Source organism: Mesoplodon mirus (genome assembly GCF_964341445.2).
Source record: "Mesoplodon mirus genome assembly, chromosome: X".
NCBI lineage: Eukaryota > Metazoa > Chordata > Mammalia > Artiodactyla > Ziphiidae > Mesoplodon > Mesoplodon mirus.
This window is the reverse complement of record NC_138981.1, coordinates 3429328-3450538: the sequence shown is the minus strand read 5'-3', so window position 1 is coordinate 3450538 and position 21211 is coordinate 3429328. Positions and strand designations below refer to the sequence as shown.

The 21211-nt window shown below is 38.5% G+C and overlaps 1 long non-coding RNA gene across 1 annotated transcript in view; it reads left to right on the top strand.

Moving 5' to 3' along the window:
• LOC309797104 overlaps nucleotides 1–20018 on the top strand; it is a 53363-nt gene extending 33345 nt beyond the window's left edge. Inside the window, exons 2-3 of the long non-coding RNA XR_014292546.1 lie at nucleotides 4670–4769; nucleotides 19775–20018. This is a non-coding gene — a long non-coding RNA (uncharacterized lncRNA). The remainder of the gene's footprint in view (nucleotides 1–4669; nucleotides 4770–19774) is intronic.
• The last annotated feature ends 1193 nt before the right edge of the window (nucleotides 20019–21211 follow it).

Sequence of the window (21211 nt, the reverse complement as noted above, 5' to 3'; positions counted from 1 at the left end):
TATGCCCCGTAGTGGGATTGCTGGTCATATGGTAGTTCTAGTTTTAGTCAAAATCAGTAGAATTTTATGGAACTATTATTTCAGTAATGTGATTTTGCGGGGGTCCAGTAGATCTCAGAAAATAACATTCAAAATATCCTATGACCCCATGATCCTGTTAAATAAGTCAGATAGTATAAGTATATTCAGCATGTCCAAATATACCAAGGGGTAGCCGGGATATAAGAGGGAAAGTCTCCTGAATAATAAGGTATCTGGTAAGGGCACAGCGGTTCAAAATGAATTCTGTTCTATTTTCCATCATGCGTTTTACAATTTTTTCTTTAAAAAAAAATCCATCTCAGCATCACCAGCTGTTTCTACTGCTTTTTGTTAATCCTATCATATCCATTTCTGTGAAAACAAAATGTGTTAGACCAAAAAAAATAAAATGCGAGGGAGAAAGAACATATTTTATTTTTGTTTTTTATTCCTCTCCAAATGAGGTCAACTTGAGACACCTTCAGTATGTGAAATATGTATGTCCAAAGCAATTCACCCCATTAATAATGTGTCTGTGGTTTTTCCTCTGTATTTCTTCTAAAATGTAGGCAAAAATCAGCAATTATGTGAACTGACAAAGCTTTGCCTGTTTTTACTTTGAAATCGGAAATCTTCGTGTTAAATGCATAGCTATGAAGAAAGGCAGTTGCCGAGAGACATCTCTCTTCCTATTTTGTCTTTAATTATTTCAGCGAAACTATGAAAAAGGAGTCACTCTGAATTGAGTTTTTGGAAACTATACAGGAGTTTTTCTGGTTCTACGCCTCATCCTTTCTCAGTAAAAGGTTGATTTTTATCTTGCCTTCCTGAGCTATTTATGCCATTTGCAGAGATCTAAACAGATGTGTTTCATTCATATTTCATTCAGAATCATGTCTTAATATGAAGGTTTGATTTTTTTCCCCTGAAATTATGTAGACTTTAATTTCTTATTTTCTACTTTATGTGGAAAAATCCCTTAATCTTTCTGTAATGGAATTCTTGGATGGAAACATAGATCAATTTGAACCAGGAGCATTATTTAGTCTTTAGAATTGTTTTATGTACGACTACACTTTTTGAACTGAGAACACATCATATTTTATAAAATAGGTAAGTGTGGGCAGTAATGAAGTGTATCTATCACTTGCACATTAATGTCTCTGTTCATGTTTCTGTTGTGTATTTCACTCCTACAAAAAGTAAAGTACATTTTTTTCTGTTGCAAATTCAGTTCTGGTCGTTTTACCCCATAGCAGTAAATTCATAGAGGCTCAGAGTCAATGGTCTTAAACCCCGAGTACCATAAATCAAACTTGCATTGGCTGTATAATTTGTTTCATTTCTTTGGGTCACAAAAGTTCCATCTTAATTGGGAACTATCTTAAGATGCATTTTTCTAGAGTACTGCACAGTTTACTGAGCAGGGGAGGGCTCTTCCCTATGGTATTAATTAATCCATTTCTTCCTTGCTGCCTTCTGAGGATGCATGGTGAAAAATCCCAGAGGGAGAGAAGAAAACCAACTCTCCATCACCCACATTTCTGGAGGCCTTGAAGGAAAGCAGGACACGTCTTCCATATTTAAAATAATGTGGTGTCAAAGACTTCCATCATAAATACGGTGTCTGTATTTCCAGCATAAGTACAGATGATGTACTTTACATCCACACAATTGTAGAAATATCCGTGTTTATTATTGCCGTTACCATTACTTTGATTTTTTAGTTCAGTACATTTATTATTGCCTTTACCATTACTCCATGCCCCTTATGTAGAGCTGGAGACATAAAAATGTAAATTTGACAAAGTTGGGTTCACTTTGATGAACATTTCACTCTGTTTGCTAAACCAAAATGTGGACATTACAGGAAAACTGAGGTTAGTAAGTGGCAGATACAATTAACTAATGTCCATCCCGTACATAATAAGTATATGAATAAGATAAATATCTTAACATTGTATATATATCAGTATAAACATTATATATAATATGACTATTTCTATTTTGCTGGGGGTTTTCTTTAAATGAAAAATGAGTGACATTTAGTCAACGCCTTTCATCACTTATAGCAGTTACATATATATGTTGATGATAGTCGTATGTTTAATAAATTAACACAAGAATTTACATTTGCTGTTGAAATAAACCTCAAGTCATCACAGTGAATTTTTCTTTAAACATCAGCTGGAGTCTATTTGCTAGTTGTTTAAAACGTATCTATGAATTTGTTGTTGTTTGTCTGATATTTCTTGGATTTTGTCAGTGCTTTGCTAGCTTCATAATCAAATGTGGAACTATTTCGCCTTTTCTGTGTCCCAAACCAAGGTAAATATTAGCAAGTAAATCTTATTTTCAAAGAAGAAAATTCTGAAGCCATCTGGAAATGCCATCTTTGAGGGGGAGAATGGGAGAGGCAGGGGGTGAAGTTGGGTCTCTCTGGGATTATATAATTAGTCAGTTTCCAGTTTCTTTTGGGGGAGAAAAATGGATGTACAGCAAAGCATCCATTTTACTCAAGTTTTCAAATGCATTTGCAGACTGGACCAAACAAGTTGACTTTGATTCCTTAATCTCCTTCATAGCTAAGATTTCATCTACTCATTTCCTACATTATACATTTGGACTCCCTGCCCTTTTTTATGATGATCATGTGAAACAGTTTATCTGTCATATTTTTTTCTTTACCAAAGAACCCATACTAGGAAGTTTTGTTAACTTTTATCCTCGTGTATCTTTTTTTTTTTTTAATATATTTATTTATTTATTTTTGGCTGCGTTGGGTCTTCGTTGCTGCGTGCGGGCTTTCTCTAGTTGTGGCGAGCAGGGGCTACTCTTTGTTGTGGTACGTGGGCTTCTCATTGTGGTGGCTTGTCTTGTTGGGGAACACGGGCTCTACGCATGCAGGCTTCAGTAGTTGTGGCATGTGGGCTCAGTAGTTGTGGCTCGCAGGCTCTAGAGTGCAGGCTCAGTAGTTGTGGCGCACAGACTTCGTTGCTCCATGGCATGTGGGATCTTCCCGGACCAGGGCTCGAACCTACGTCCCCTGCATTGGCAGGCGGATTCTTAACCACTGTGCCACCAGGGAAGTCCCTATCCTCATGTATCTTTTAAAAATTGTACCCTTTATTAATTCCTCTCTACTTCCTGCAGCATCTATGTACTTTGGGCTGTTGTCGTCTTTTGGATTTTGCTTGGCACATGCAAGGTGTGGTTAGAAAGCTTCCTTCAAACATCAGCACTGTTCAGCTGGATGAACTGGTTTCTGGAATAATATAACTGTTACTCAAAGTAACACCTCATGGTTCCAACACTCCTGGCTGCAGCATTCAAAAACATTACTATTTAAAATTTCATGCCCACTAGGCCTAGACCATATCACAAAGTATACCCAACATGAGTCTGAGGAAATAGCATGGATATCTGTCAGCAACCACACCAGAGGAATTGAACTATACTTTGGGAATTTAAGCCCAGGATTGTTTTCCAAAAGTGTGAAGGAAGCAGGGATACGTAGTGGAACACATTAAGTTTTAAAGTTTTTCCACCAGCAGAACCCTATTGAATGAAAAGTGCTAATATGTTACTTCTTCTGGTTTCTTTCCTCTTTCTCCTACTAGGTTTGAATTACTCAGTATTTGACCTAGACAGGAATTTCCGACCATATGCACAATTATAAGAAGACCAGAGTGTTTCAAATATAGCTTTTTTTGTTGAACGTGAAGTAGAAATGGTTCATTCCATTAATCCAAACCATCTATTTGAGTCAAATGTTCTGGTGCTGCTACCCAGCTTTTTTTCTTTTTCTTTCTTTTTTTTTTTTTTTTTTTTTGCTGACAAGCTCAATTGTAAATTTGGCCACTTATAGGTTGGGTTTCTAGTCTAATAGAGACCTTCAACTGTTTCACAATATCTGTATAAAATACTTTCTACTGAAGAAATGTGATTACCCTTATTAGCACTAATGGAAAATGTCTCCATGCCAGATCGTTTTCAATAAACATGCACCGGGTGTCCTGGAACAGGACTAGCACTGGGGTTTGAGGCGGTGCCCTTAGGAAATTACGTGCTCCTTGGAATTTTATCACCATCTTACTTTGTCCTTTAACAAAAACTTGTAAAATAAACTGATTGAAAGAAAAATCCCTACATCAACTCTTTTCACAGCAAGGATTCTTAAAGTTGGGCTTTTTATGCATTTATTAGCTACTCTAAGACATCACATTCAAATTTGGGTCAGAAAAGAATTTAGGACAAAAACATTAGATGCCTGTTTTAAATTATCATTTTATTTTTATTTTTTTCCAGCTTTATTGAGATATAATTGACTTATAACGTTGAGTACATTTAAGGTGTGGAATCTGCTGATTTGTGTATATTGTGAAATGATAATAACAATAATTGTGGTGAGAACTTTTAAAATCTGCTCTCTTAGCAACTTTCAAGTATATGATACAGTATTGTTAACTGTATGTTTACTGGATTTATACGAAACCATGCTGTACATTAGACCCCAGAACTTATTCGTCTTGTAACTGAATGTTTGTACCCTTTGACCGACATCCCCCCATTTTCTCCACCCCCCCAGCCCCTGGTAACCACCGTTCTCCTGTCTGGTTCTATGAGTTTGTTGTTGTTGTTTTTTCAGATTCCACATACAAGTGAGATCATACGGAATTTGTCTCTCTCTGTCTGACTTATTTCACGTAGCATAATGCCCTCAAGGTCAGCCCATGTTGTCACAAAAGGTAAGAACTCCTTCTTTTTAACTTATATATATATATATATATATATATATATATATATATATATATATATATATATATATATATATAAAATTTATAGCAGCCAAGATATATATTATATATAAACATATATATTATATATATTACATATATACATATATGTTTATACATATACATATATAATATATATCTTGGCTAATGTAAGTATATGTATACCCTTTTCCTTTGGCTATATACCCAGAACTGATATTGCTGCATTATATGGTAATTCTATTTTTAGTTTTCTGAGCAAAGTCCATACTGTTTTCCATAATGGTTGTAGCAATTTACATTCTGACCAACAATATACAAGGGTTCCCTTTTCTCCGCATTCCTGCCAGCATTTGTTATTGCTTGTCTTTTTGATCATGGCCGTTCTAACAGGTGTGAGGTGGTATCTCATGTGGTTTTGGTTTGCATTTCCCTGATGTCCATTCCCTGATGTTTGCATGTAGTGATGTCCATCACCTTTCCATGGGTCTGTTGATAGTTTGGTTTAGTCCCACTTGTTTATTTTTCATTTTGTTGCTTTTGGTTTCATATCCACAAAAATCATTGCCAAGACCAGTGTCAAGGAGTTTTTCCCCTGTGTTTTGTTCTAGGAGTTATATGGTTTTAGGTCTTTCATTTAAGTTTTAACCTATGTGAAGTTAATTTTTTGTGAGTGGTGGTATAAGATAGGGGTTCAGTTTCATTATTTTCATGTGGGTATCCAGTTTCTTCAGCAAAATTTATAGAAGAGACTATCTTTTCCCCATTGAGTATTCTTGGGTCTCTTGTCCAATATTAGTTGACCATATATTAGATGTCAGTTTTAAGGTGTGATAATTCTAGGTAGACTCTAAGTTCTGGCATGTGTGGGATTCTTTAATAATTTAACTCAGTAGGGAATGAAATGGCTATCAAAGCAGCACAAGTTATCCAAAGCAAGAATCAATTCACCCTGGCTTATATGAATTGTTTCTTTTGGAATTCTCAGTCAGTATTAGCTAAAAGAAAGAAAAATAACCACAAGTTTACTTAATATTCAAATTTAGTCTTTGAAGTAAACCAGTATGTTTTCTTAATGTTCTTAAGGCAATATTCATATTAGCAAATAATGGTTTCTAATACTCTGGCATCTAACCCACATGTTATAATTCTCTCATCGCCTCTATTTGGGTGAAGTGCGCAATGCAACAATCATACAGAAAAATAAGAAGGATACGACATGTATGCTGAAATGCTTTGCTGTTTTGTAGCAACATGGATTTTGTAGGGCTGGTGGTTTTGAACACTCCCAGGGGAGCAGGAATTGTCTAGGCATTTCGAGGTGGTGATGGGCCTAATGTAAGACTCTGTGCCTCAAACTGACATGTCTTGGTTTCACATCCCTTTCCTCCCTTCTGATGGAAGTGCTAATAAGTAGAAAAATGGCCAAGAGACTGTCAGTGCAAAAAAGGAATAATAGGAAAAGAAGAGCTCTTTGGGATGTGACTGCAGTTTTAAACAGTTAGGGAATGAAACCCTGTTATTACTATTGCTCTATCATCTTTGTTTTTAAGAAACTATTCCTATATTATGCCTTAAGACAAACCTGAAGTCAACCTGCATAGATCGTGCTGGTTAATCAGAGAGGGGGAGAAAACAAGAAGAGAATACATAGGTTCATGTAACATTCTTTTTTTAAAATATTCTTTTCCATTATGGTTTATCATAGGGTATTGAATATAATTCCCTGTGCTCTACAGTAGGACCTTGTTGTTTTTCCATCCTTTGTATGATACTTTGCATCTGCTAATCCCAAACTCCCACTCCATCCCTCCCACACTGGTCCCCCTTGACAACCACAAGTCTGTTCTCTATGTCTGTGAGTCTGTTTTGTAAATAAGTTCATTTGTGTCATATTTTAGATTCCACATATAAGTGATATCGTATTGTATTTGTCTTCCTCTTTCAGACTTACTTCACTTAGTATGATTTACATGCAGGTGTCCAACTTTCCCAGCACCACTTGCTGAAGAGACTGTCTTTTTCCCATTGTGTATTCTTGCCTCCGTTGTTGAAGATTAATTGACTGTGGGTGTGTGGATTTGTTTCTGGGCTCTGTATTCTGCTCTTTGTATCCGTATGTCTGTTTTTGTGCCAGTACCATGCTGTTTTGATTCCTGTGGCTTTGTAGTATTGTCTGAAGTCAGTGGGGGTTCTGCCTTCTGCTTTGTTCTTTTTCTTCAGAACTGCTTTGCCCATTCTGGATCTTTTATGGTTCCACAAAAATTTTAGGATTATTCTAGTTCTTTGAAAAATGTCATGGGTAATTTGATCAGAATCACATTAAGTCTGTAGATTGCTTTTGGGTAGTATGGCTAAATGCCTCCTTTTCTTTGTTGGGGGTGCTGCATTGTGTCTTCGTTGCTGCGCGTGGGCTTTCTCTAGTTGCGGCGAGTGGGCTTCTCATTGCGGTGGCTTCTCTTGTTGCAGAGCACGGGCTCTAAGCATGCGGGCTTCAGTAGTTGTGGCACATGGGCTTGGTTGCTCCATGGCATGTGAGATCTTCCCGGACCAGCGCTCAAACCCACGTCCCCTGCATTGGCAGACAGATTCTTAACCACCGCACCACCAGGGAAGCCCCATAATGCCTCCATTTTTGAACGTGCATCCCATGAGAAACACGTGACTCTGATAGTCCTGCACAGAGCGCCAATTACCTCACCTTTTTCCTAACCTCCAATCACCTTTCCCCATACCTAAGACCACCCTGCTTCTTTCTTCATCTTGTAAATATCTCAAGACCCTCCCCTTCAGGGAGGTGGATCTGAGATTTGTTCTCCCATCTCCTTGCTTGGCTGTCTTGTGAATAAACCCTTTCTCTGCTGCAAACCTCAGCATCTCAGCGTTTGTCTTGCTGTGCGTTGGGCAAGCAAACCTGGGTGGGTTACACCTATTCATCTAAAACTTGTGTCACCCCTCTTCTAAAAGAATACCCATTGGTGGGGATCAATCAGTACCAGGAGTTACTCTTACACACTCAGAAAAAAAGAAGGAGAATTGGGTGGCTTGGGTATTTCTTTTAAGTACCCCAATTTCTCCGCCCTGCTGAAATTTCTCCTATGCTGCCCTCCTGAGATACCCTCAGATGGGAAAAAGGAGCCATGCAAGTGTGTCCTGTGGCTTGACAAACTTCCTCAGTTGATTAAGGAACTCATCCCTGATTCTAAAGGAGAGATTCCTCTCCTAGAAAAAGCTCTTGGGACTAACAGTTAATGGTACGAAGACTTGGGTGATAATACTTACAAGTTACTGAGTCTCACATGCAACCTTTATGGTTAGAACTTTCATTATTTCAAGACTTGGAAAAGTCCTGAAGTAGTAAATCCAAGTCTTCAGAGCACAAGTCATTCCTCAATCCTTTTCAGTGGTTGTGATTTTCTCATACTATGACTATTTTCAATCCACATACTTATAGGTTCTGGGAGATCCAAGGCATAGCAGTGGTTTGGGGGAGAAGGAAAAGCCATGAACCAGAATATATTTCTCTGTCCCAGTAAAATTCTGTGAGGCACATCCTATTCTTATACACCAGTACAGTTTTGCCCATATGTAGGATTCCAGCAGCTCCATGGCACCATCACAAAGTTATAAATTCTTGCCAGTGGAAATGTCCACCCAACATCATATAGTAGGTGACAGGTCAGGGGTTTAAATCCAGAACTTCTGCCTAAAAAGTTAGTGCAACATGGGAGATACACCTGAGAATTTGTTTTATTCGTGGGGCCACAAGATTAGTAGAAAAAAATAACTGTTTAAGAAAACTTGAGGGGCTTCCCTGGTGGTGCAGTGGTTAAGAATCCGCCTGCCAATACAGGGGACACGGGTTGGAGCCCAGGTCCGAGAGGATCCCACATGCCGCGGAGCAACTAAGCCCGTGAGCCACAACTACTGAGCCCGCATGCCACAACTACTGAAACCCGCACGCCTAGAGCCCGTGCTCTGCAACAAGAGAAGCCACCGCTATGAGAAGCCCACTCACTGCAACGAAGAGTAGCCCCCGATCACTGCAACTAGAGGAATCCTGTGCACAGCAACAAAAACCCAATGCAGCCAAAAATAAATAAAATAAAAACTAAATTTATAAGAAAAAAGAAAAGAAAAGTTGAGTTCTAGTTCTATTTACTGCTTTCTAGATGGTAGATATTGTACAAGTCACTTAATGATTGGGGGCTACACTTCCTTTTCTGTAAAATAGAGTTAGTTAGTAATGCTTATCCTCCTCTGAATTTTTTTTCACTGCAAGAATAAAAAGAGAAAATGCATGGGAGACACTATGTAAGTTCCACAGCGTTATAAAGATGAAAGGTGGTATTACTTACCGATATTTTTATGCTTCACTTAGAAGCTCAAATAAAGCAGTCCTTCCTATAAAGGGCAGTTTGCTTCTTCCTGAAATAAATTCTGATACTAAAAATCATCAGATTTCTTTTTCCTTAATGAGAAATGGACAACGAGTTTGCTATAGTACTTTTGACCTCCATCATGACTCTCAATGTGCAAGATGGACTTTTGTGTGAAAGGCATTCCGTAAAATGACCAATTCAGTAGAACCTTGACAGTTATCCAACCATCATGACCAGAGTTCTGGCATTGCATTCTTGTAGAATTCAGCCTTACAGTGGGTGCAGGTGGGCACACCTGTAATGGAAGGTTTAAACTATGTGAGAATAAATAGGAACTTGATCTGTTGAGGATTCGTTACCTGAAATCATTTGATGCACCCCAAATATAGATGTCTGCTAGCATCTTACTATCTTTAAGACTCATAATGTATAGAACTGCCGTTCATAGAACATTATTACGGTGTCAAATTAAATGTCCGAAGGCATAAAACTGCTCACCACTCATTTAGGGAGAACTGACCTTTTTGTTTTATTTAATATGTTTTACAATTTTCTTTTCCAGGAACCACATTTTTAAAAAGTTCTGTTGTAGGGACAAAGCATCCATCATCTTTGGAATTTGCACGTTGTTGGTTGTTGCTCTCTGCGGCTACCTCCCCTAGCTGATAGCCCACAAAATCAAATTCTGAAAAACATATTTCCAAGAGATGTAAACCTGTAAAAATTGATTTTCCATGTTTTGAATTTGAAATGTTGAGTGACTGCTTTCATTTTTTTTTTTTTTTTTTTTTTTTTTTTTGTGGTACGCGGGCCTCTCACTGTTGTGGCCCGTCCCGTCGCGGAGCACAGGCTCCGGACGCGCAGGCTCAGCAGCCATGGCTCACGGGCCCAGCCGCTCCGCGGCACGTGGGATCTTCCCGGACCGGGGCACGAACCCGTATCCCCTGCACTGGCAGGCGGACTCTCAACCACTGCGCCACCAGGGAAGCCCTGCTTTCATTTTTGATGGTGTTTGTTTAGTGATATCTAAACTCTGTCAGAAATTTGCCACTTGATTGATACTCTTGTTAAAATAGGCAAACTGCAATAGAATATGTAACTGTAACATTTAGACTCTGAGACAAGACAGATATTGGAAGGAAATTTCAGTGTGGCATATTTTTTCCCCATAGGGATTGTTTGAAAAGAAACCATTATCTAGATTTCCTTTGAGTTCTTTGGAAGATCCTCCAGTGGCTAGTGTAGCCCCATGTTTTTGCCGATTTCCAAATTTGGGGTTGGGTTGTGTAAACACACGTAAAATCTAATTGCAGATTCTAGATCTGTTTTCCCTGTCAAGATAGTCATTTCCACAATACCCCCCTAGTTTCCTTCTCTAATACAGGTCACTCTTTTTTCCTCCACGTCATGACTTACCTCCTTCGTCTCACTTCCTGCAAGAAGAAATCCATACAAGAAACAGACATAGCTGTAATACAATATAAAATAATTATTACACACAGAAGTATGCATTAGAATTAGAATATTCCTTCTTTCTTTGCTGGACTCATGTGAGGTCACTCTCCCAAACACCACTGCCTTTATTCCATATGAAATTTGACTTCAGTTACTACATGAACAGGTGGTTTCATCAGCCTCTGGCATTTTTCCCCTTCTCTCTCTGCTGCATCTGGTGTTTTACCCGAGACCTGGACCTGCCATGCGTTTTAGGGGTCAGCAGTTATCACCGAGAAGTAGGTAAGGATTTGAGGACTACAGTGAGTATTTTTATGTCATCAGAACTGATTCATCCTCCAATGGCTTATCTGTTCTGCTGGTGGTGACGTGGAAATTTTAAAACCGTTCAATACAGAGGGTTAGCGGACCATCCTTACAGAAGGGATTATGAGAGGGGGTGGGATGGTGGGGCGATGCTTGACCACCAACCGCTGTTGCAATTGTCAAACTGTCATGGCTACGGTCTCGCTCCTTAAAAAAAAAAAAAAATCCCTCTGATGTGTAGAAACGTCTAGCTTCTCTGACTTAAAGCGCTAGGGAGCCGAGAGACACTTCCTCAAAGTTGTGAGGTTTTGTCAAGATTCTTTCTATTTGGGATTCATTGGTTTACGCCTTTTGCATGTTTTCTCAGCTCTTCAAAGAAAAATGCAGGTCGACAACCTCTCCCTTAATTTACTCATTTCCTACATCCTTGAAATTAAGAAATGTGCACACAGATCCTTTGTGCCCACATTTATTGTGTATTTTATACGGTTCTAAATTTACCTTTCTCCTAAGTGCTGGGGGGTAAAATTAAAATGCCTGCCTTCTTGATCCTAGGAAGTATAACTTACTAATGAGTGTAAATATTATTCCTGAACTATATTGCTGAGCTGTTGAAATGCTAGCAGGACTGTCTCTATCCATCCAGCATCAAGTGTGCAAAATCACTGGTCACAGTTGACGAGAAGCAGCAAATAGCAGAGTGGATACCTTGTCTTGAGCGGGAAAGTGGCCCTCAATTTAAATTGACACAAGCCACGGTAGAGAGAGAGGGGAAGAAGTGTGGTGAAGAGAAACCAATGTCATTTTAAATGTTTTAGTAAAATAAATTGTAAGATCATTTCATGAGGAACTTTTATCATCAAGGTACAGAGAATGGTCTTGCTTTTTTTTTTTTTTCTGCGGTACGCGGGCCTCTCACTGTTGTGGCCTCTCCCATTGCGGAGCACAGGCTCCGGACACGCAGGCTCAGCGGCCATGGCTCACGGGCCCAGCCGCTCCGCGGCATGTGGGATCTTCCCGGACCAGGGCATGAACCCACGTCCCCTGCATCGGCAGGCGGACTCTCAACCACTGCGCCACCTGGGAAGCCCTGGTCTTGCTTTTTTTGTTTGACGGTGATTATATTTGATTTCGGAGCTGTCCTGCAAACTTTCTGGTGAGGGTGGAACTTTCTGCATGCTTACTATATGCAGACATCTCAGGTTTTCATGTCTGTTTCTCTTGCTGTTTCTACAACTTTTAAAAACCATTGTCTGTGTTGTCTGTGGAATTGTCATTCCCCCTCTCCAGCCACCATAAAGTTGGTGTCCTCAACACTGGCACCTGTGACTGTGATTTTTTTTTTAACTTTTTACTTTATATTGGAGTACAGTTGATGTACAATGTTGTGTTAGTTTCAGGTGTACAGCAAAGTGAATCAGTTATACGTATACATATATCCAGTATTTTTTAGATTCTTTTCCCATATAGGTCATTACAGAGTATTGAGTAGAATTCCCTATGCTCTACAGTAGGTCCTTATTAGTTATCTATTTTATGTATAGTAGTGTGTATATGTCAATCCCAGTCTCCTAATTTATCCCTCCCCACCATCCCCTGGTAACCATAAGTTTGTTTTCTACATCTGTGACTCTGTTTCTGTTTTGTAAATAAGTTCATTTGTACCATATTTTTTAGATCCCACATATAAGCGATGTCATATGATATTTGTCTTTCTCTGTCTGGCTTATTTCACTCAGTATGACAATCTCTAGGTCCACCCATGTTGCTACAAATGGCATTAGTTCATTCTTTTTTATGGCTGAGTAATATTTCATTGCATACATGTACCACATCTTCTTTATCCATTCCTCTGTCGATGGGCATTTAGGTTGCTTCCATGTCTTGGCTATGGTAGAGTGCTGCTGTGAACATTGGGATGCATGTATTGTTTTGAATTATGGTTTTCTCTGGATATATGCCCAGGAGTGGGATTGCAGATCATACAGTAGCTCTATTTTTAGGTGTTTTTTTTTCCCTGTGACTGTAATCTTATTTCAAAATAGTCTTTGCAGATGTAATTAAGATGTAAGTTAAGATGAGGTCATATGGGCATAGGATGAGCTCGTAATCCAATATGCCTGGTGTCTTTATAAGAAGAGAAGAAATACAGAAACTAACATGCACAGAGCGGAGACTTCCAGGTAGAAAGAGGGACACACAGTGAAATTCATGTGATGACAGAGCCAGAGATTGCAATAAGGCAGCTACAAGCCAAGCAATGTCAGAGGCTGCTGGTAGGCGGCGGGGAGAAGGCTTCCATCCATATTGTGAGAAAACAGCCCCAAGGACACCTGGATTTCAGACTTCAACTCCAGACCCGAGAGAGAACGAATTTCCGTGGTTGTGAGCTACCCAGTTTGTGATAGTTTGTTCTATAGCAACCACAGGAAAGGAACACAGTCTATTTTTATGTTTCTCTCTCACGTCTCCCTCGTTCAGTGTCTGTCTGTTCCCGTATCTCTATGTCTTGCGGTTACACCTTTGTCTTGCATTTCCTTTCTCTGATCTACTGCCTGTCTAGCTGTTTTTCTTTTTCCATCTCTGAGTCCTTTTCCCCATTTACCCCTTAACTGGCAAGACAGAGAGTCAACATGGGACGGAGGAAAGAGCGTGCATCAGGGCTACAGAGCCCTGTGGTTTTTATTCCTCGTTTGCCTCAAATGTCAAAAATCCCATTCATCCCTAGCCTTACTACCGTGCTTGGTTGTTGTGGAAACACCATGGATAATTTCTGAGAAAACACATCCTAATTGATAAAAGACAAGGTCATTCTAAAGTATTGAAACTGATGCAGAGATTTACATTTGCCATGTGGAATGAATGAATGTATATATGTTCCTGATTTTCATATATCTGTCTATAAACCAATATAAAAGTTTAATTTTGCATGTGCACATGTACTTAAAATCTTCTGTGTCTCAATGCCCATTCACGAATAGGTTGGAAAATTATTTTCCTGTCCTTGCTAGTTGTGTGATGTCTCACTGAGCTGTTTCCCTGTCCTATCTCCTCTAAATTTCAGAATACATTTCTATGAACATATTATAGCATTGTGCAAATTATGACCGTGATTTTCCTCCCACTCATAGAGCCTCTGAGCCTTGCATGGATTATTTTCATCTCTTGGGGACACTTGGAAACAAGGTGGTGACCCAACCCTCGAAGATGAAGATGTTGAACTTGGTTTTAGATTATAACATTATCCCAATAAGCTGAATATATGAAGAAAAGTGTCATGTTATTTTCTTTAGCCTGATGAGACCTGAATAATATTCTGGGTCAATAGACAGAGCTAAGAGTGAAAGATAGACCTTATTATAAAGACTCTATTTGGGGCCTCCCTGGTGGCGCAGTGGTTGAGAGTCCGCCTGCCGATGCAGGGGATGCGGGTTCGTGCCCCGGTCTGGGAGGATCCCATATGCTGCGGAGCGGCTGGGCCCGTGAGCCATGGCCGCTGGGCCTGCGCGTCCGGAGCCTGTGCTCCGCAACGGGAGAGGCCACAACAGTGAGAGGCCCGCATACCGCAAAAAGAAAAAAAAAAAAAAAAAAAAAAAAAAGACTCTATTTGGTCCATATTTCAAATAAGCTGGTCCATTTTCTTCCCAGTTCATACAAGGCTGTGTAAGTTTCCAGATATTACGTCAAACCCAGAAGCTTATCTCATTGGGAGATCTTGTTGAAAATATGGAAGATAGGGCAATAAAAAGTATAAGTAAAATACACAACATGGACTAAAAACGTAGCAAAGGCAGATGATGATAGCAGCATAATAAACAGAGACAAAGGCTTTTTAATAAGCATTATCATTTAGATCTATTGTTTCTGGTCTCAGCTGAGATGACTCTTCAATTTAAAAGCTTGGAGGTCCTGTTCCAGGGAAGTGACAACCTACAAAGGATCATGCTTACTTTGGGAAATTCAGTTTTACCTAAGATAAGAAAATATGTATGTAGTGTAACATTTATGCACAAAGGGACAATGAAAGGGTCAAAATAAGGAAAAGACATCTGTGGGAATTACTTCTGAAAACGTAACTCACTGATGTCTGCACAGGTGGACCGTCAGGGGTTCTTTCCTGGGTGTGAGATATCCTTCTGTAGCCAGAGGCTGCTATCGCAACTCCCTGTGGAGATTAAAGCCATTTTCCACATAACTTGGGTTTTCACAACAGCTCAGAACACTTATACCTGCTCCAGCACGGTCACCAAGGTAAACGGTGTCATTTGTTAGTTGTTCTGAATATTCTCCATAATTATCTTTGTTTTTATTTCATTTCAAAATGATGGATCTGATGGCGACCAATATGGTTATCACGGAACAGAAATCTTTATGGTGAAAAAGTCAGTCTCACTAATTGTAACAAATGTCAAAGAACAGAGGACCGTTAGTAAATTCAGAGGCTAGTTCAAATTGGTTGTCCATGAATATTGACTGGATGAAGGTCTGGCATTCATTAACTTGTTTTTATATATAAACATATATATATATGTACACAAATTTATGTGTATATGTGTATGTTATATATATAAATTTTGGTTTAAATAATACACTATCCCTATATATATGTATACATATACATATATATTTTTTATATATAAATTTTGGTTTAAATAATATACTATCCCTAGATATGTGCGTATATATGTTATATACATTTAAATTTTGGTTTAAATAAGAGACTACCTCTATATATATGTGTACAAATACGTGTGTGTGTATATGTTATATATATATAAATTTTGGTTTTAAATAATACACTATCCCAATATATAAAAATATATACTATCATATATAAATATATAATATATATAATTGTATATGTATGCTATATAGTATAAATACATACGTGTATTATAGATACATATAAAATACTATATATATTAATGCATATACACATGTTAATAGTATTTTATATGTATCTATAATACACGTATGTATTTGCACTATATAGTATCTATTATATAAACATACCTAATATACATAATATAATGTATAACATAATATATAATTTGTGTATAGTTTTGAAATGCAGTGTATTAATGGAAAATTTGCGGGAATTCCCTAGTGGTCCAGTGGTTAGGACTTGGCACTCCAGGGGCTGTCCCTGGGTGTCTGGTACCTGCTCTGTGGGGGATGAGGGCAGGTGGATGGTGGTCCAGAGTATGGGAGCCCCTTAGAGGAGGAGATTGGGGTGTGGGTCCTAGACTGATTGGTTTGTATTTGAAAAATGCACTTGGGGGCTAGTTACTGTCTCTAGGAAGTCCCTAGCCCTGGGAGATGAGGTCCCTTATGGACAGCAAAACCCCCAATGTCAAAGCATCAGACTACAGAAAATAAAGACATGGTTATTTGAATATTTCTCCCTCTCTCTCTCTGTCTCTCTCTCTCTCAGCACTGCACTAAGCTTGAAGTCTACATAGTGCCAGCAGATACAGGCTGTAGCAGGTTTTCTACTATCATCTTCTAAATGCTCAACGGAAATGAATCATTATTTCCTTCAGGCTTCGACAGATAAATCCATCTTTCTCTTTTCTAAACACGGAGGTGCTGTTTTAATGCAGTTACTCCCATTCAAAATCCAGTCAGAGAGATTCTCAGATAAGTAGAAGCAGCGTTAGCTGCAGTATCGTTGAATATTGCAAAATTGTCCTAGGAGAGTTCGAAGAGAACTTTGAGGTCTTCCAGGAGTTTGACTGACGCCTAAAAACTTGGTTCTAAGCGAGGTGACCTTGTCCACCAAGACCGGCAAGCCTGCTGACTGCTTCCATGCTTGAGTTTGGGGGAAATAGTTATTAATAAGAAAGAGGACGTGCCTGTGTTTCAATACGTGCCTTAAAATCAGAGGTCAGGGCTTCCCTGGTGGCGCAGTGGTTGGGAGTCCTCCTGCCGATGCAGGGGACACGGGTTCGTGCCCCGGTCCGGGAGGATCCCACGTGCCGTGGAGCGGCTGGGCCTGTGAGCCATGGCCGCTGAGCCTGCGCGTCCGGAGCCTGTGCTCCACAACGGGAGAGGCCACAACAGTGAGAGTCCCGCGTACAGCAAAAAAAAAAAAAAAAAAAAAAAAAAAAAAAAAAAAAAAAAGAGGTCAACATTCCCTACTGGCCATGAGAAAATGACACAGAAGCATTGAGTTTGCTTGAATTTGATACGTTGAATCAGGTGTTGGTGAACCATGGCCATGGGTCTGGTCCAACCTAACAACTAATTTATAAAATAATCTTTATCAGAAAATAACCACGATTCATTTCTATGGCTGTATGGGAACTAAAGGAGTAGAATTGAGTAGTTCCAACAGAGCCCTTATGGTCTGCAAAGCCTAAAATAATTATTATTTGGATGTTTTACAAAGAAAAAATTTTCCTACCCTGTTCTAGATCCAGGCAGAGAGCGTGTGTGTTAAAAACGATGTGCTTATTATAGTAGCTGTGTTAGCGAGCCTTCTTGACAAGATACATAACTTGAACCGTCGTGGTATATGCCCTAAGCTTACGGTGATATATATATATCAATTATTTCTCAGTAAAGCTGGGGAAACGAGAAACGTGCCGAGGGAACACACAGTAGCTGTTCTACATACGGAGACTGAACACTATGATTTTTATATACATTTAGTTTTTTCTTTAGAAGACAAGAAAAAAAGCACAATGATCATAATCAGAGTAATAGCAAGAATGTATTCTTTAATCTCAGGCAACATTGTAGTTTTGGGTCTGGCATCAAAGAGAAGTGATATTGTATCATTGGAGCCTTAAACTCTTTCTGCAGATATTTTATCTTGAAAGAGCGTATTCTGTCCAAAAGTGCTATGGTTGAAATGACATACAAAACCCTCAGAATTATGACCAAACAGAGCAAAAGAAAAACTCCCATATGTTCATATAATTCTGGAAATAATCCAGCATGTACGTATAATTCTTGCAGTACACATTGAAATGCGTAGAGATGCTTTTAAAGGATGTTTTGAGACCTGGATTTGCGTGTGATTGTATGAAATGTGTGGAATTTCATGTATGGAACTCGTTCTTGGAAACTAACTCTCCTGCATAAATGTAGACACTGACCACTTATAACCAAGAAGGGCTGGTGGTTACCATATTGTACAGCTCGGATCTAGAACATTTTCATCACTGCAGAGAGTTCCACTGGAAACTACAGCTCTAAAAAATAGAATGAATTCTGTTTCTAAAAGGCAAATCATTCTTAATTCTAAATATTGCGACATCTTTTCTAAAGTGAAAATGCTTACTTTATCATGCGTTTTTCAAATTCCACTCTCTGGTGATATTTGAAGAATTACGACAATTTATAAAATATATATGGGAGCACAACTGAACTAACAGCAAGATTTCCTTTATCTTAGAGAGGGTACCCTTTGGTTTTCTTTTCATAGTCAGTTTTAAAATATCCATCTTGCATGTCTAGAGACTTTATTTGAATCTAGAAAAAAAAAAGGCCCCAAAGATGACCTTTTCATGCAAGATAAGTTAAATGTGGTGGTATTATCATATCATATGTTTTATTATTTCCATATTCATCAGCTGAATGCAGAGTGAAAAATGGTGGCTATCTTTTTTTCCCCCTAAAACTCAATAAAGTGTTATTATGTGGACCCTGGAAGGCATTTATTAAGTCTCTATAAGGCATGGTGCTGGGGCAGTCAATAGCCTGGTTATTGGTTTCTAGGGTCTAACTTCATATTTCAGAAATAACTTAATTTGTGTGTTCCACGGACTTGATTTTCAAGGGACGGTATCACATTTCACACACAAAAATTGGAGACATGTTTCAGAGATAAGTGGCCATTTTTCATGCATTGCAAATAAGTGTTAGACTTCTAAAAATCAACAGACTGCTTCAGGATCAAAGACGATAGACCGAGTGGTTCATGAATTGTTGTCAGCATCACTTGAGAGTGAAATAAAATGGAAATGACCTTTCTTTCCTCACCCCCTACTCTTTTATTTTTCCTAGAAACCTGCTCTTCACTTACTCATCCGGTAGAGTCTTTCAAACAAATTTTAACTGCCTTTCCGTTATGCAAGATCTGTCTCCTTGGGAATAAGGGAGGAGACAAAAATTAGGAAGAAAACAATGATTAAAAATTCTTCCGAGAGAAGATAGCGACGTTCCCCTAAGAATTGCCTTTTGGTTAAATCGAGTTGATTATATAAAGAACCTCTTATTCCACCCAATACTACCAATTATTATAATATTACTCAAAATGAAGTCTGTTTTCAAGAAATATTTTTCAAACATTTGTATAAAAGTATATAGTTTATGGAAATATTTATGGCATCACATTTTTAGCAAACCACTTAAAAAAAATTTTTTTTCACCTTATTTCTCTTTAATATTCTAACTGGCCAGTTGGAGATTTTCTGGGCATATGGTGTAATCCCCTTTGGGGCTCTAATAGATGTAATTCACCATGTATTAGATCAGTAACCACTCAGAATTTTTATCCACTAGCTTTTTAGTTAAATATTTTTTAGAAAAGCAGTTGGTCCAAAAATTTAGTTGTGTTATAATCTTTTTTCTTGATTGGGGTAGAGTTGCTTTACAATGTTGTGTTAGTTTCTGCTGTACAGTGAAGTGAATCAGCTATACATATCCATATATCCCCTCTTTGTTTGGATTTCCTTCCCATTTAGGTCACCACAGAACACTGAATAGAGTTCCCTGGTCTATACAGCAGGTTCTCATTAGTTATAATTGATGAAATGTTAAAATACAACTGTGAATCAATCCATCGTTTTCTCCTTCATTCTTTCTCTTTCTCTGTCTCTTACGAAGAGTCTTCAAAAATACTGTCCATGAGCCACGTGACTTGCCCATGTTTCTGAGAACCATTGCTGAAAATGATGGCTTGTGAGCCACCAGAAACTACATTTTAAAGAAACTTTTCAGAGGGATTTTGCGACACTGAAATCTGAGAAATCTGGAAATCTGTTCCACTCTCTCAAGGAACAAATGGGAATCAGTCACTCACCAGGTGAGTTTCCTTCTGCCATTTTCCTCTTGCTCATGTTGGTTAGCTCCTGAGCCCTTATCTCTGAGAGATATTACATAGCTAGAGATTTGTTTTCAATTTAAGTCAATACCGTCTCCTTTATTTCTGTTCTCTCAAGGTCTGATGCAGCTGGCACTCTGATCTTAGTTCAGTGGCCAACTTATTACCCTCTGTATGTGAAAATTAGCATTCTCCCAATCTTTGGTTATTAGTTGGTAGGATGGTGTCACATAAAGTAGTAATTCAGCTCAGTATGCTAATTATGTCAATCCGATTACCTCACTAAATTAATTACTTGAGGTGGCCTCTAGTATAAAAATACTTTATTGATTTATTTACTTCGCTCGTAAGAAGGGATGCAGCTTTAACGTAAGTAAGCAATGCATATGTTTAGTATAACCTTTCCCCATTGTATATGCATGAAAATGATTCGTTCCTTGTGATACTATACATTGTGGATTTTTGTTTCCCTTGGGTTTAATCTTGTTGATCATATAGCTTGAACACAGTTATCTTTTCCTGTATCTTTTCTCTTTTTTTGAAGTGCAAGCAAACATAACAATCTTTTGACTTACATAATTAGAAAATACCCATATGAAAAAAAAAAAAAGAAAATACCTGTATGTATCAGCATGCCTTTATTACAGTAAATCATTTCTTCCCACAAGTTACCAAATACCTATGGGACTCATCTGTGTCCTTAATGGTGATTTGCTCAGGAGTTTTTAACACAAGTACAAGGGTTTGCCAGTGAGATAAATGGGTCCATGATCCATGTTACCCAGAGGACTTATGAAGCCATGTTGGGAGAAACGATATCTTAAGAAAGAAATTCCTTAGTAGATTTAAAGATCATGATGGAAAAAATTGGGGACAGTAGCTCTGATGTGTTCAAATCCTAGCGGGGAGAGAATATTTCACATTGAGATTTACCAAAGGAAGGCAGTATATGAATTGGCTTTGGCTGTGTTCCCTCTACTGGATACCAGATTTAAAACCAGTGAATCCATTCTGAATCTTTGGAAGGAAAAATCTAGGCTTTTCCGGAACACTCAGCCTGGCTATCGTACAGGTGTTCCCATTGTTGAGCTATTACTATTTTAAGGAACACTTAAGACCTATGGACTCAGTAAATGACTACAGTAAGTCCCCTCCATACGAATGAGTTCTGTCCTGAGAGTGCGTTCATAAGTGAAATTTGTTTGTAAGTCCAACAAAGG